The sequence below is a fragment of the Mercurialis annua genome, linkage group LG3 (assembly GCF_937616625.2).
Source record: "Mercurialis annua linkage group LG3, ddMerAnnu1.2, whole genome shotgun sequence".
In the NCBI taxonomy this organism is placed as follows: domain Eukaryota; kingdom Viridiplantae; phylum Streptophyta; class Magnoliopsida; order Malpighiales; family Euphorbiaceae; genus Mercurialis; species Mercurialis annua.
Window position 1 is genome coordinate 32,833,071 of NC_065572.1, and position 17,091 is coordinate 32,850,161.

At 32.2% G+C, this 17,091-nt stretch overlaps 1 long non-coding RNA gene across 1 annotated transcript; it reads right to left on the minus strand.

Annotated features, from left to right (window-relative positions):
• Positions 1–15,050: 15,050 nt before the first annotated feature.
• On the minus strand, positions 15,051–16,665 carry LOC126671187 (uncharacterized). Its single transcript, XR_007638950.2, has 3 exons — positions 16,534–16,665; positions 16,371–16,455; positions 15,051–15,264 (listed from the first exon to the last, which is right to left on the minus strand). It is a non-coding gene; the product is annotated as an uncharacterized LOC126671187 (long non-coding RNA).
• Between the last annotated feature and the right edge of the window lie 426 nt (positions 16,666–17,091).

A 17,091-nucleotide genomic window follows, 5' to 3' on the forward strand; every position in this document is an offset into this window, starting at 1 on the left:
ACACACGTTACGAAACTAATTCACATGTTTCACCTTTTTAGCGATTTAAGCCGAACGTTTCCAAACGTTACGAAACAAATCCAAACGCTTCCCCCATTTTAGCGATGAAAGCCAAATGTTTACAAACGTTACGAAACAAATCCAAACGTTTCACTTTTTTAGCGATTGAAACCAAACCTTTACAAACGTTACGAAACAAATTCAAATGTTTCTCATATTTAACAATTTAAGACAAACGTTTGGAAAATTTATGAAACAAAACCAAGAGTTTCACCTTTTTAGCAATTTCAGCCAAACGTTTACAAACGTTACGAAACAAATCCAAAAGGTTCACATTTTTAGCGATTTAAGCCAAACGTTTACAAACGGTACGAAAGAAATCCAAACGTTTCACCTTTTTAGCGATTTAAGCCAAACGTTTGCAAACGCTACGGTATCAATCCAAACGTTTCACCTTTTTAGCGATTTAAGCCAAACATTTACAAACGTTGAAACAAATCCAAATGTTTCCCAATTTTAGCGATTTAAGCCAACGTTTAAAACGTTACAAAACAAATCCAAACATTTCACCTTTTTAGCGATTTATGCCAAACGTTTACAAACGTTACGAACAAATCCAAACGTTTCCCCCTTTTAGCGATTTAAGCCAAACGTTTACAAAAATTACAAAACAAATCCAAACGTTTCACCTTTTCGCGATTTAAGCCAAACATTTACAAACGTTGGGAAACAAATCCAAACGTTTCTCATATTTAATAATTTAAGCCAAACGTTTACAAACGTTGCGAAACAAAACCAAGTGTTTCAGCTATTAAGCAATTTAAGCCAAACTTTACGAAACAAATTCAAACATTTCACCGTTTTATCGATTTAAGCCAAATGTTTCACCTTTTTAGCGATTGAAGCCAAACGTTTACAAACATTAAAACCAAACTTTCAAAATGTTATGAAACGAATCCAAACGTTTACAAAAGTTACAAAACAACACCAAACGTTTCCCCATTTTAGCGATTTAAGCCAAACGTTTAGAATAGTTACAAAACAAAACCAAACGATGGTAAACGTTACGAAACAAATCTAAACGTTTCGCATTTTTAGTGATTTAAGCCAAACGTTTACAAACGTTACGAAACAAATTCAAACGTTTCACCATTTTAGTGATTGAAGCCAAACATTTACAAATGATATGAAAAAAATCCAAACATTACGAAACGAATCCAAACATTTATAAAAAATACAAAACAACACAAAACGTTTCCCCGTTTTAGCGATTTAAGCCAAACGTTTATGAACGTTACGAAACAAAACCAAACGATGGTAAAAGTTACGAAACAAATCCAAACGTTTCACATTTTTAGTGATTTAAGCCAAACATTTACAAACGTTACGAAACAAATCCAAACGTTTCACCATTTTAGTGATTGAAGCCAAACATTTACAGACGTTATGAAAAAAATCCAAACGTTTCGAAACAAATCAAAACGTTTAAAACGTTACGAAACAAATCCAACTGTTTCACCTTTTTAGCAATTTAAGCCGAACGTTTACAAAGGTTACAAAACAAAACCAAACGTTTCACCTTTTTAGCAATTTAAACCAAACGTTTACAAACGTTACGAAACAAATCCAAACGTTTCACCTTTTTAGCGATTTAGGACAAATGTATACAAACTTTACAAAACAAATCAAAACGTTTCACCTTTTAGCGATTTAAGCCAAACGTTTACAAATGTTTGGAAACAAATCTAAACGTTTCTCATATTTAATAATTTAAGCCAAACGTTTACAAACGATACGAAACAAAACCAAGTGTTTCACCTTTTCAGCAATTTAAGCCAAACGTTAACAAACGTTACGAAACAAATCCAAACGTTTCACCTTTTTAGCGATTTAAGCCAAACGTTTACAAACGTTACGAAACAAATCCAAACGTTTCACCTTATAGCGATTTAAGCCAAACGTCGAAAAACGTTACGAAAAAAAACCAAACGTTTAAAATGTTACGAAACAAATCCAAACGTTTCACCTTTTTACCGATTTAAGCCAAACTTTTGGAAACGACACAAAACAAATCCAAATGTATCACCTTTTTAGCGATTGAAGCCAAACGTTTACAATTGGTACGAAACAAATCCAAACGTTTTCCCTTTTTAGCAATTTAAGCCAAACGTTTACAAACGCTACGAAATCAATCTAAATGTTTCCCCTTTTTAGCACTATAAGCCAAATGTTTATAATCGGCACGAAACAAATCCAAACGTTTCACCTTTTTAGCGATTTTAAGCCAAACGTTTCACCTTTTTAGCGATTTTAAGCCAAACGTTTCACCTTTTTAGCGATTTTAAGCCAAACGTTTACGAACGTTAAAACCAAACTTTCAAAACGTTACGAAACGAATCCAAACGTTTACAAAAGTTACAAAACAACACCAAACGTTTCCCCATTTTAGCGATTTAAGCCAAACATTTTTAAACGTTACGAAACTAAACCAAACGATGGTAAACGTTACGAAACAAATCCAAATGTTTCACATTTTTAGTGATTTAAGACAAACGTTTACAAACGTTACGAAACAAATCCAAACGTTTCACCATTTTAGTGACTGAAGCCAAACATTTACAAACGTTATGAAAAAAATCCAAACGTTTCGAAACAAATCAAAACGTTTAAAACATTACGAAAGAAATCCAACTGTTTCACCTTTTTAGCAATTTAAGCCGAACGTTTACAAAGGTTACAAAACAAATCCAAATGTTTCACCTTTTCAGTAATTTAAGTCAAACATTTACAAACGTTAAGAAACTAATCAAAACATTTAAAATGTTAAGAAACCCTTTTTAGCATTTTAAGCCAAATGTTTACAAACGTTAGGAAACAAATCCAAACGTTTCACCTCTTTAGCGATATAAAACAAACGTTTACAAACGTTACGAAACAAATTCAAACGTTTCACCTTTTTAGTGATTTAAGCCAAACGTTTACAAACGTAACAAAACAAAACCAAACGTTTCCCCTTATTAGCGATTTAAGCCAAACATTTACAAACGTTACGAAACAAATCCAAAAGTTTCACCTTTTTAGCGATTTAAACCAAACGTTTAAGATGTTACGAAACAAATCCAAACGTTTAACCTTTTTAGCGATTTAAGCCAAACTTTTAGAAATAATACAAAACAAATCCAAACGTTTCACCTTTTTAGCGATTTAAACCGAACGTTTCCAAACGGTACGAAGCAAATCCAAATGATTCCCCTTTTTAGCGATGAAAGCCAAGCGTTTACAAAAACGTTATGAAACAAATCCAAACATTTCACATTTTTAGCGATTGAAACCAAACCTTTACAAACGTTTCGAAACAAATTCAAATGTTTCTCATATTTAACAATTTAAGCCAAACGTTTACAAAATTTACGAATCAAAACCAAGAGTTTCACCTTTTTAGCAATTTAAGCCAAACGTTTACAAACGTTACGAAACAAATCCAAACGTTTCATATTTTTAGCGATTTAAGCCAAACGTTTACAAACGTTAAGAAACAAATCCAAATGTTTCCTCATTTTAGCGATTTAAGCCAAACGTTTAAAACGTAACAAAACAAATCCAAACATTTCACCTTTTTAGCGATTTATGCCAAACGTTTACAAACGTTACGAACAGATCCAAACATTTCACCTTTTTAGTGATTTAAGCCAAACTTTTACAAACGTTACAAAACAAATCCAAACGTTTCACCTTTTTAGCGATTTAAGCCAAATGTATACAAACTTTACGAAACAAATCAAAACGTTTCACCTTTTAGCGATTTAAGCCAAACATTTACAAACGTTGGGTAACAAATCCAAACGTTTCTCATATTTAATAATTTAAGCCAAACATTTACAAACGTTACGAAACAAAACCAAGTGTTTCACCTTTTCAGCAATTTAAGCGAAACGTTAATAAACGTTATGAAACAAATCCGAACGTTTCACCTTTTTATCGATTTAAGCCAAACGTTTCACCTTTTTAGCGATTTAAGCCAAACGTTTACAAACGTTAAAACCAAACTTTCAAAACGTTACGAAACGAATCCAAACGTTTACAAAAGTTACAATACAACACCAAACGTTTCCCCATTTTAGCGATTTAAGCCAAACGTTTATAAACGCTACGAAACAAAATCAAACGATTGTAAATGTTACGAAACAAATCCAAACGTTTAACCTTTTTAGTGCTTTAAGCTAAACGTTTACAAACGTTACGAAACAAATCCAAACGTTTCGCCATTTTAGTGATTGAAGCCAAACATTTACAGACGTTATAAAAAAGATCCAAACGTTTCGAAACAAATCAAAACGTTTAAAACGTTGAAACAAATCCAACCGTTTCACCTTTTTAACAATTTAAGCCAAACGTTTACAAAATTTACGAATCAAAACGAGGAGTTTCACCTTTTTAGCAATTTAAGCCAAACGTTTACAAACGTTACGAAACAAATCCAAACGTTTCACATTTTTAGCGATTTAAGCCAAACGTTTACAAACGTTAAGAAACAAATCCAAAAGTTTTCTCATTTTAGCGATTTAAGCCAAACGCTTAAAACGTTACAAAACAAATCCAAACATTTCACCTTTTTAGCGATTTATGCCAAACGTTTACAAACGTTACGAACAAATCCAAACATTTCACCTTTTTAGCGATTTGAGCCAAACTTTTACAAACGTTACGAAACAAATCCAAACGTTTCACCTTTTTAGCGATTTAAGCCAAATGTATACAAACTTTACGAAACAAATCAAAACGTTTCACCTTTTAGCGATTTAAGCCAAACATTTACAAACGTTGGGTAACAAATCCAAACGTTTCTCATATTTAATAATTTAAGCCAAACATTTACAAACGTTACGAAACAAAACCAAGTGTTTCACCTTTTCAGCAATTTAAGCCAAACGTTAATAAACGTTATGAAACAAATCCGAACGTTTCACCTTTTTATCGATTTAAGCCAAACGTTTCACCTTTTTAGCGATTTAAGCCAAACGTTTACAAACGTTAAAACCAAACTTTCAAAACGTTACGAAACGAATCCAAACGTTTACAAAAGTTACAAAACAACACCAAACGTTTCCCCATTTTAGCGATTTAAGCCAAACGTTTATAAACGCTACGAAACAAAACCAAACGATTGTAAATGTTACGAAACAAATCCAAACGTTTAACCTTTTTAGTGCTTTAAGCTAAACGTTTACAAACGTTACGAAACAAATCAAAACGTTTCGCCATTTTAGTGATTGAAGCCAAACATTTACAGACGTTATAAAAAAGATCCAAACGTTTCGAAACAAATCAAAACGTTTAAAACGTTGAAACAAATCCAACCGTTTCACCTTTTTAACAATTTAAGCCAAACGTTTACAAAATTTACGAATCAAAACGAGGAGTTTCACCTTTTTAGCAATTTAAGCCAAACGTTTACAAACGTTACGAAACAAATCCAAACGTTTCACATTTTTAGCGATTTAAGCCAAACGTTTACAAACGTTAAGAAACAAATCCAAATGTTTTCTCATTTTAGCGATTTAAGCCAAACGTTTAAAACGTTACAAAACAAATCCAAACATTTCACCTTTTTAGCGATTTATGCCAAACGTTTACAAACGTTACGAACAAATCCAAACATTTCACCTTTTTAGCGATTTAAGCCAAACTTTTACAAACGTTACGAAACAAATCCAAACGTTTCACCTTTTTAGCGATTTAAGCCAAATGTATACAAACTTTACGAAACAAATCAAAACGTTTCACCTTTTAGCGATTTAAGCCAAACATTTACAAACGTTGGGTAACAAATCCAAACGTTTCTCATATTTAATAATTTAAGCCAAACATTTACAAACGTTACGAAACAAAACCAAGTGTTTCACCTTTTCAGCAATTTAAGCCAAACGTTAATAAACGTTATGAAACAAATCCGAACGTTTCACCTTTTTATCTATTTAAGCCAAACGTTTCACCTTTTTAGCGATTTAAGCCAAACGTTTACAAACGTTAAAACCAAACTTTCAAAACGTTACGAAACGAATCCAAACGTTTACAAAAGTTACAAAACAACACCAAACGTTTCCCCATTTTAGCGATTTAAGCCAAACGTTTATAAACGCTACGAAACAAAACCAAACGATTGTAAATGTTACGAAACAAATCCAAACGTTTAACCTTTTTAGTGCTTTAAGCCAAACGTTTACAAACGTTACGAAACAAATCCAAACGTTTCACCATTTTAGTGATTGAAGCCAAACATTTACAGACGTTATAAAAAAGATCCAAACGTTTCGAAACAAATCAAAACGTTTAAAACGTTGAAATAAATCCAACCGTTTCACCTTTTTAGCAATTTAAACCGAACGTTTACAAAGGTTACAAAACAAATCCAAATGTTTCACCTTTTCAATAATTTAAGCCAAGCGTTTACAAACGTTACGAAACTAATCAAAACGTTTAAAATGTTAAGAAACCCTTTGTAGCATTTTATGCCAAATGTTTACAACGTTACGAAACAAATCCAAACAATTCACCTCTTTAGCGATATAAAACAAACGTTTACAAACCTTACGAAACAAATTCAAAAGTTTCACCTTTTTAGTGATTTAAGCCAAATGTTTACAAACATAACAAAACAAAACCAAAAGTTTTACCTTTTTAGCGATTTAAGCCAAACATTTACAAACGTTAGGAAACAAATCCAAAAGATTCACCTTTTTAGCGATTTAAGCCAAACGTTTACAAATGTTACGAAACAAATCCAAACGTTTCCCCTTTTTATCTATTTAAGCCAAACGTTTACAAACGTTACGAAGAAAATCCAAGCGTTTCACCTTTTTAGTGATTTAAGCCAAACATTTCAAAACGTTACGAAACAAATCCAAACGTTTCTACTTTTTAGCGAATTAGGAAACAAATATAAACATTTCACCTTTTTAGAGATTTAAGCCAAACGTTTACAAACGTTAGGAAACAAATCCAATCGTTTCACATTTTTATCGATTTAAGCCAAACCTTTACAAAATGTTTCGAAACAAATCCAAACGTTTCTCCTTTTAAGAAATTTAAACCAAACGTTTAAAAAGTTACGAAATAAATCCAAACGTTTTACCTTTTTAGCAATTTATGCCAATCGTTTACAAACGTTACGAAACAAATCCAAACATTTCACAGTTTTAGCGATTGAAGCAAAACAAATCCAAACGTTACAAAACAAATCCAATGTTTCACATTTTTAGCAATTTAAGCCAAAATTAACAAACGTTACGAAACAAAAACCAAGCGTTTCACATTTTTATCAATTTAAGCCAAACGTTTACAAACATTATGAAACAAATTCAAGCGTTTCACCTTTTTAGCAATTTAAATCAAACGTTTACAAACGTTATCAAACAAATTCAAGAGTTTCACCTTTTTAGCAATTTAAGCCAAACGTATACAAACGTTAGGAAAAACATCCAAACGTTTCACCTTTATAGCGATTTAAGCCAAACATTTACAAACGTTGCGAAACAAATCCAGACGTTTCACCTTTTAACATTTTAAGCCAAACGTCGAAAAACGCTACGAAAAAAAAAGGTTTAAAATGTTACGAAACAAATACATACGTTTCAACTTTTTAGCGATTTAAGCCAAACTTTTAGAAACGATACAAAACAAATCCAAACGTTTCATCTTTTTAGCGATTTAAGCCAAACGTTTACAATCGGTACGAAGCAAATCCAAACGTTTCCCCTTTTTAGCGATTTAAGCCAAACGTTTACAAACGTTAAAACCAAACTTTCAAAACGTTACAAAACGAATCCAAACGTTTACAAAAGTTACAAAACAACACCAAACGTTTCCCCATTTTAGCGATTTAAGCCAAACGTTTATAAACGCTACGAAACAAAACCAAACGATTGTAAATGTTACGAAACAAATCCAAACGTTTAACCTTTTTAGTGCTTTAAGCCAAACGTTTACAAACGTTACGAAACAAATCCAAACGTTTCACCATTTTAGTGATTGAAGCCAAACATTTACAGACGTTATAAAAAAGATCCAAACGTTTCGAAACAAATCAAAACGTTTAAAACGTTGAAATAAATCCAACCGTTTCACCTTTTTAGCAATTTAAACCGAACGTTTACAAAGGTTACAAAACAAATCCAAATGTTTCACCTTTTCAATAATTTAAGCCAAGCGTTTACAAACGTTACGAAACTAATCAAAACGTTTAAAATGTTAAGAAACCCTTTGTAGCATTTTATGCCAAATGTTTACAACGTTACGAAACAAATCCAAACAATTCACCTCTTTAGCGATATAAAACAAACGTTTACAAACCTTACGAAACAAATTCAAAAGTTTCACCTTTTTAGTGATTTAAGCCAAATGTTTACAAACGTAACAAAACAAAACCAAAAGTTTTACCTTTTTAGCGATTTAAGCCAAACATTTACAAACGTTAGGAAACAAATCCAAAAGATTCACCTTTTTAGCGATTTAAGCCAAACGTTTACAAATGTTACGAAACAAATCCAAACGTTTCCCCTTTTTATCTATTTAAGCCAAACGTTTACAAACGTTACGAAGAAAATCCAAGCGTTTCACCTTTTTAGTGATTTAAGCCAAACATTTCAAAACGTTACGAAACAAATCCAAACGTTTCTACTTTTTAGCGAATTAGGAAACAAATATAAACATTTCACCTTTTTAGAGATTTAAGCCAAACGTTTACAAACGTTAGGAAACAAATCCAATCGTTTCACATTTTTATCGATTTAAGCCAAACCTTTACAAAATGTTTCGAAACAAATCCAAACGTTTCTCCTTTTAAGAAATTTAAACCAAACGTTTAAAAAGTTACGAAATAAATCCAAACGTTTTACCTTTTTAGCAATTTATGCCAATCGTTTACAAACGTTACGAAACAAATCCAAACATTTCACAGTTTTAGCGATTGAAGCAAAACAAATCCAAACGTTACAAAACAAATCCAATGTTTCACATTTTTAGCAATTTAAGCCAAAATTAACAAACGTTACGAAACAAAAACCAAGCGTTTCACATTTTTATCAATTTAAGCCAAACGTTTACAAACATTATGAAACAAATCCAAGCGTTTCACCTTTTTAGCAATTTAAACCAAACGTTTACAAACGTTATCAAACAAATTCAAGAGTTTCACCTTTTTAGCAATTTAAGCCAAACGTATACAAACGTTAGGAAAAACATCCAAACGTTTCACCTTTATAGCGATTTAAGCCAAACATTTACAAACGTTGCGAAACAAATCCAGACGTTTCACCTTTTAACATTTTAAGCCAAACGTCGAAAAACGCTACGAAAAAAAAAGGTTTAAAATGTTACGAAACAAATACATACGTTTCAACTTTTTAGCGATTTAAGCCAAACTTTTAGAAACGATACAAAACAAATCCAAACGTTTCATCTTTTTAGCGATTTAAGCCAAACGTTTACAATCGGTACGAAGCAAATCCAAACGTTTCCCCTTTTTAGCGATTTAAGCCAAACGTTTACAAACGCTACGAAATCAATATAAACGTTTTACCTTTTTAGCAATATAAGCCAAGCGTTTACAAACGTTACGAAATAAATCCAAACGTTTCACCTTTTTAGCGATTTAAGACAAACGTTTGCAAACGTTACGAAACAAATCCAAACGTTTAACCTTTTTGGCGATTTAAGCCGAACGTTTACACACGTTACGAAACAAATTCACATGTTTCAACTTTTTAGCGATTTAAGCCGAACGTTTCCAAACGTTACGAATCAAATCCAAACGCTTCCCCTTTTTAGCGATGAAAGCCAAATGTTTACAAACGTTACGAAACAAATCCAAACGTTTCATTTTTTAGGGATTGAAACAAAACCTTTACAAACGTTACAAAACGAATTCAAATGTTTCTCATATTTAACAATTTAAGACAAACGTTTACAAAATTTACGAAACAAAACCAAGAGTTTCACCTTTTTAGCAATTTCAGCCAAACGTTTACAAACGTTACGAAACAAATCTAAACGTTTCGCATTTTTAGCGATTTAAGCCAAACGTTTACAAACGGTACGAAAGAAATCCAAACGTTTCACCTTTTTAGCGATTTAAGCCAAACGTTTGCAAACGCTACGAAATCAATCCGAACGTTTCACATTTTTAGCGATATAAGCCAAACGTTTACAAACGTTGAAACAAATCCAAATGTTTCCCAATTTTAGCGATTTAAGCCAACGTTTAAAACGTTACAAAACAAATCCAAACATTTCACCCTTTTAGCGATTTATGCCAAACGTTTATAAACGTTACGAACAAATCCAAACGTTTCCCCCTTTTAGCGATTTAAGCCAAACGTTTACAAAAATTACAAAACAAATCCAAACATTTCACCTTTTAGCGATTTAAGCCAAACATTTACAAACGTTGGGAAACAAATCCAAACGTTTCTCATATTTAATAATTTAAGCCAAACGTTAACAAACGTTACGAAACAAAACCAAGTGTTTCAGCTATTCAGCAATTTAAGCCAAATTTTACGAAACAAATTCAAACGTTTCACATTTTTATCGATTTAAGCCAAACGTTTCACCTTTTTAGCGATTGAAGCCAAAAGTTTACAAACATTCTGAAACAAATCCAAGTGTTTCACCTTTTTAATAATTTAAACCAAACATTTACAAACGTTACGAAACAAATACAAACGTTTCACCTTTTTAGCGATTGAAGCCAAACGTTTACAAATGTTACGCAACAAATCCAAACGTATCCCCTTTTTAGTGATTTAAGCTAAACGTTTACAAACGTTACGATACAGAATCCAAACGTTTCAGCTTTTTAGCGATTTAAGGCAAACGTTTACAAAGGTTATGAAACAAATCCAAATGTTTCAAGTTTTTAGCAAATTAAGCCAAATGTTTACAAACGTTGCGAAACAAATCCAAGCGTTTCCCCTTTTTAGCAATTGAAGCCAAACGTTTACAAATGTTTCGAAACAAATCCAAGCGTTTCACCTTTTTAGTAATTTATGCCAAGCGTTTACAAACATTATGAAACAAATCCAAGCGTTTCACCTTTTTAGCAATTTAAGCCAAACGTTTACAAACATTATGAAACAAATCCAAACATTTCCCTTTTTAGCGATTTAAAACAAACGATAACAAACGTTACGAAACAAAACCAAATATTTTAAACGTTACGAAAAAAATCCAAACGTTTCACATTTTTAGCAATTTAAGCCAAACCTTTACAAACGTTACGAAACAAAACCAAACGTTTCACCTTTTTAGAGATTTTAGCCTAATGTTTACAAACGTTTCGAAACAAAACCAAACGTTTAAAACGTTACGAAACAAATCCAAACGTTTTACATTTTTAGCGATTTAAGCCAAATCTTTACAAACGTTATGAAACCAAACCAAACGTTTAAAATGTTATGAAACCAATCCGAACGTTTCACATTTTTAGCAATTTAAGCCAAACCTTTACAAACGTTACGAAACAAAACCAAGCGTTTCACCTTTTTAGCAATTTAACCCAGACGTTTACAAACGTTACGAAACAAATCCAAGCGTTTCACCTTTTTAGCAACTTTATCCAAACATTTACAAACGTTCCAAAACAAATCCAAGCGTTTCATCTTTTTAGCAATTTAAGCCAAACGTTTACGAACGTTATGAAATGAATCTGAACGTTTCACCTTTTTAGCTATTGAAGCCAAACATTTAGAAACGTTACAAACAATTCCAAACGTTGCACCTCTTTAGCGATTAAAGCAAAATGTTTATAAACGCTACGAAACAAATCCAAACGTTTCCCCTTTATAGCATTTTAAGCCAAACGTTTACAAACGTTATGAAACAAATCAAATTTTTTCACCTTTTTAGCAATTTAAGCCAAATGTTATGAAACAAATCAAATTGTTTCACCTTTTTAGCAATTTAAGCCAAATGTTAGGAATTAAATCCATACGTTTCACCTTTTTAGGAATCAAAGCCAAATGTTTACAAACGTTTCGCCTCTTTAGCGATTTAAGCCAAACGTTTACAAACTTTACGAAAAAATCCAAATGTTTCATCTTTTTAGCGATTTAAGCCAAACGTTTACAAACGTTCTGAAACACATCCACACATTTTGCCTTTATAGCGATTTAAGCCAAACGTTTACAAACGTTACGAAACAAATCCAAACGTTTCACCTTTTTAGCAATTTAAGCCAATCGTTTAAAAACGTTACGAAACCACACCAAATGCTAAAAACGTTAAGAAACAAATCCAAACGTTTCACATTTTTAGGGATTTAAGCCAAACCTTTATAAACGTTACGAAATAAACCAAGCATTTCACCTTTTTAGCATTTGAAGCCAAACGTTACAAACATTATGAAACAAATCCAAGCGTTTCACCTTTTTAGCAATTTAAGCCAAACGTTTACAAACATTCTGAAACAAATCCAAGCGTTTCACCTTTTTAGCAATTTAAGCCAAACGTTTACAAACATTCTGAAACAAATCCAAGCGTTTCACCTTTTTAATAATTTTAACCAAACATTTACAAACGTTACGAAACAAATACAAACGTTTCACCTTTTTAGCGATTGAAGCCAAACGTTTACAAATGTTACGCGACAAATCCAAACGTATCCCCTTTTTAGTGATTTAAGCTAAACGTTTACAAACGTTACGAAACAGAACCCAAACGTTTCACCTTTTTAGCGATTTAAGGCAAACGTTTGCAAAGGTTATGAAACAAATCCAAATGTTTCAAGTTTTTAGCAAGTTAAGCCAAACATTTACAAACGTTGCGAAACAAATCCAAGCGTTTCCCCTTTTTAGCAATTGAAGCCAAACGTTTACAAATGTTTCGAAACAAATCCAAGCGTTTCACCTTTTTAGTAATTTATGCCAAGCGTTTACAAACGTTACGAAACAAATCCAAGCGTTTCACCTTTGTAGCAATTTAAGCCAAACGTTTACAAACGCTACGAAACAAATCCAAACATTTCCCCTTTTTAGCGATTTAAAACAAACGATAACAAACGTTACGAAACAAAACCAAATATTTTAAACGTTTCGAAAAAAATCCAAACGTTTCACATTTTTAGCAATTTAAGCCAAACCTTTACAAACGTTCCGAAACAAAACCAAACATTTCACCTTTTTAGAGATTTTAGCCTAATGTTTACAAACGTTTCGGAACAAAACCAAACGTTTAAAACGTTACGAAACAAATCCAAACGTTTTAAATTTTTAGCGATTTAAGCCAAATCTTTACAAACGTTATGAAACCAAACCAAACGTTTAAAATGTTATGAAACAAATCCGAACGTTTCACATTTTTAGCGATTTAAGCCAAACCTTTACAAACGTCACGAAACAAAACCAAACGTTTCACCTTTTTAGCAATTTAACCCAGACGTTTACAAACGTTACGAAACAAATCCAAACGTTTCACCTATTTAGCAGTTTTATCCAAACATTTACAAACGTTCCAAAACAAATCCAAGCATTTCACCTTTTTAGCAATTTAAGCCAAACGTTTACGAACGTTATGAAATGAATCTGAACGTTTCAACTTTTTAGCTATTGAAGCCAAACATTTAGAAACGTTACAAACAATTCCAAACGTTGCACCTCTTTAGCGATTAAAGCAAAATGTTTATAAACGCTACGAAACAAATCCAAACGTTTCCCCTATATAGCATTTTAAGCCAAACGTTTACAAATGTTATGAAACAAATCAAATTGTTTCACCTTTTTAGCAATTTAAGCCATATGTTAGGAATCAAATCCAAACGTTTCACCTTTTTAGGAATCAAAGCCAAATGTTTACAAACGTTTCGCCTCTTTAGCAATATAAGCCAAACGTTTACGAACGTTACGAAAAAATCCAAACGTTTCATCTTTTTAGCGATTTAAGCCAAACTTTTACAAACGTTCTGAAACACATCCACACATTTCGCCTTTATAGCGATTTATGCCAAACGTTTACAAACGTTACGAAACAAATCCAAATGTTTCACCTTTTTAGCAATTTAAGCCAATCGTTTACAAACGTTACGAAACCACACCAAATGTTAAAAAAGTTAAGAAACAAATCCAAACGTTTCACATTTTTAATGATTTAAGCCAAACCTTTATAAACGTTACGAAATAAACCAAGCATTTCACCTTTTTAGCATTTGCAGCCAAACGTTTACAAACATTATGAAACAAATCCAAGCGTTTCACCTTTTTAGCAATTTAACCCAAACATTTACAAACATTCTGAAACAAATCCAAGCGTTTCACCTATTTAGCAATTTAAGCCAAACGTTTACAAACATTCTGAAACAAATCCAAGCGTTTCACCTTTTTAATAATTTTAACCAAACATTTACAAACGTTACGAAACAAATACAAACGTTTCACCTTTTTAGCGATTGAAGCCAAACGTTTACAAATGTTACGCAACAAATCCAAACGTATCCCCTTTTTAGTGATTCACTACAAAAAATCCTGGTTTTTGTGACGGCCAAATCCGTCACAAATCCGTCACAAATTTGAGTTTGTGACGGATTTGTGACGGATTTACAGTCGTCTCTATAAACGTTGTCGCTAATTTTTTGTGACGGAAATCTATTTCCGTCACAAATTTGTGACGGAAATAGTGACGGATTTTCCGTCACAAACCTAATTTACTCACTCTAAATAAGCCGTCACAAAATGTGATGGTAGATTCTATCACTAATCCGTCACAAATTGTGACAGATTTGTGACAGAGTTTTCTCTCACTAAGTTTATTGTCGTCACAAATCCGTCACAAATTTGTGACGGATTTGTGACAGACTACCATTTTTGTTACAGCAAATTTCATTTCTAATCTGTCACAAATTGTGACTGATTTATGACAAAGATGTTGTCACAAAAATGGTATACCGTCACTAATCCGTCACAATCTTGCAAAATTGTGACTGAAATCTACATTTTTTTAAATAATGCAAATGCATTTCTTGTATTATGTAGCAAATGCAAAACATAATTTGTCCAAATCTCAATATATAAAAGTTTATACAACCAAATATTCAAATTAAAAGTTAACTCCTATGTTCAACATATGTCAATATATTGTAGTTTAAGGTATATAAGTACGATAGAAACATCATAATAATAAAAATAAGAAAGAAGACTCGATGGCCTGCGATCCTCAAATCCCTGCTCCTCCGCTAAGTGGCATACCATTTTGCATATTCTTCCACATCTCTTGCATCTGAAGTAACATTGTATCATGAATGAAGAAGTTAGCCGAGTTAACCCTTTACTCAATGATTTTCTCAAGCCCTACAATAATCTGTACAATATAGTATGCAGGTTTATAAAAGAATACTGCAGCAACTGTCAAATTAAGTAAGCAAACATGCAAAACTATAAAGACTGATGATGGTAGCAACCGTTTACAACAAGAGAGGAGATTCATGAATTTAAAAAAGATTACGAGTCACATAACATCAACTTAGTTTAGCAATTGCATCATGGGATATAAGTTTTTATAGACATTAAAGTCCAAGTACACTCAACTTAACATTTCTAGCATTATAAGCCATCAAAAAGATCCATAGAATATTCTTATTATGAGCAATTTCATTAGGACTTGACAATAAGTGAGGCTGCAAGAACATTTTATTAAGTACACAATCACATTTCAGCTACCAAAAAAATGGCATTTTGAAAGGAGTGACATAAAATGAACTTGGTACGTACATACTACATAATTTTAGACTACTTTACATTTAATAAGGATTCCAAAAACAGAGAGTACCTTTTAATGCTAAATACTAAACTAAAGTCACACATCAACCAATGTTTCTAATTTTTAATTTTCTAAACTTAAAGTCCATAATAGCAATTCTCTAATGTTTCCAATTTCCACAGCAACCAAAAACAATGTATAGTTTCTAACAATTACTGACAGTGCTTATTATAAACCATTCCAATTTCTGTATGACCGGTGTTCCAACATAAATACATGTTTATTTGCAAGATCCGCTACAGAGTTGGACGAGTAGTATGATAATCCATATGTTCATTCAAGAATTAGCAAATAAGATGCTAAATCATTGGATAAAAATATCAATGAAGGTTAGCTCAAAAATGTAAACTTTAATAAAATTATCTGAGAGGTAAACTAAGGCAAAATAACAAAAAAACATGTGCAAATATTTACATCCAAGATTCAAAAATATCGGTCCATAATTTAACCTAAGCCAAATTTAAGTAAAAAGGAAAATATTTCTAAATAGAATTTCGCGTTAATTTTCAAAACGACATCAGTAGCAACGACATTATCCGGTGATTTCAGTATTGGACAAAACTTACAGCTTCAGGTTTAATTTGAGAGACAATACGAACCCTATCGCGATTAACAAGCAGATCGCCATCCATAAAAGTACAGCTTTGAGTTCTGTCACCGATCCAGATTCAATCATTAGCCAAAAAAATACGAAATAATTAACATTATACAAAAAATTAAGGAACTCACAAGAATTTAGCGAAAGATTCTTCATCAGGAGGCGGAAGAGAAAGCTTCAGCTTCATATTTGGACAGCGGCGGAGAAAGGAAGGAGCACAACTGTTTGCACTTGAGAAAGAAAAGAGAAAATTAGGTCAAGGAGAAAATGGTAGGATCTAATTTGAGAGATTGGTATCTTTGTTTTTAATTTTGGCAAAATGTTCTTTTTTACCACAGAAAGTGGCGTTGGCAAAGGGAAGTTAGGGGTTGTTTCTTTTTTATGATTTATGATGGAAATAGCCGTCACAAATCCGTCACAAATTTGTGACGGAATTGTGACAGACAGTCGGAATTTTAATATTTGTGACGGATATGTCTGTCACAAATACTTGTGACGCCAAATCAGTTACAAATCCGTCACAATTTTGTGACGGAGTAGTTTCCTTCACAAATTTGTGACGGATTTATGACAGATTTGTCCCTCACAAATATTTGTGACGAATTTGTGATGGAATTTTCCGTCACAAAATTTGCAACGGAAATTTCCATCACAAATCCGTCAATATTTTACAATCTGTCACTAATTTG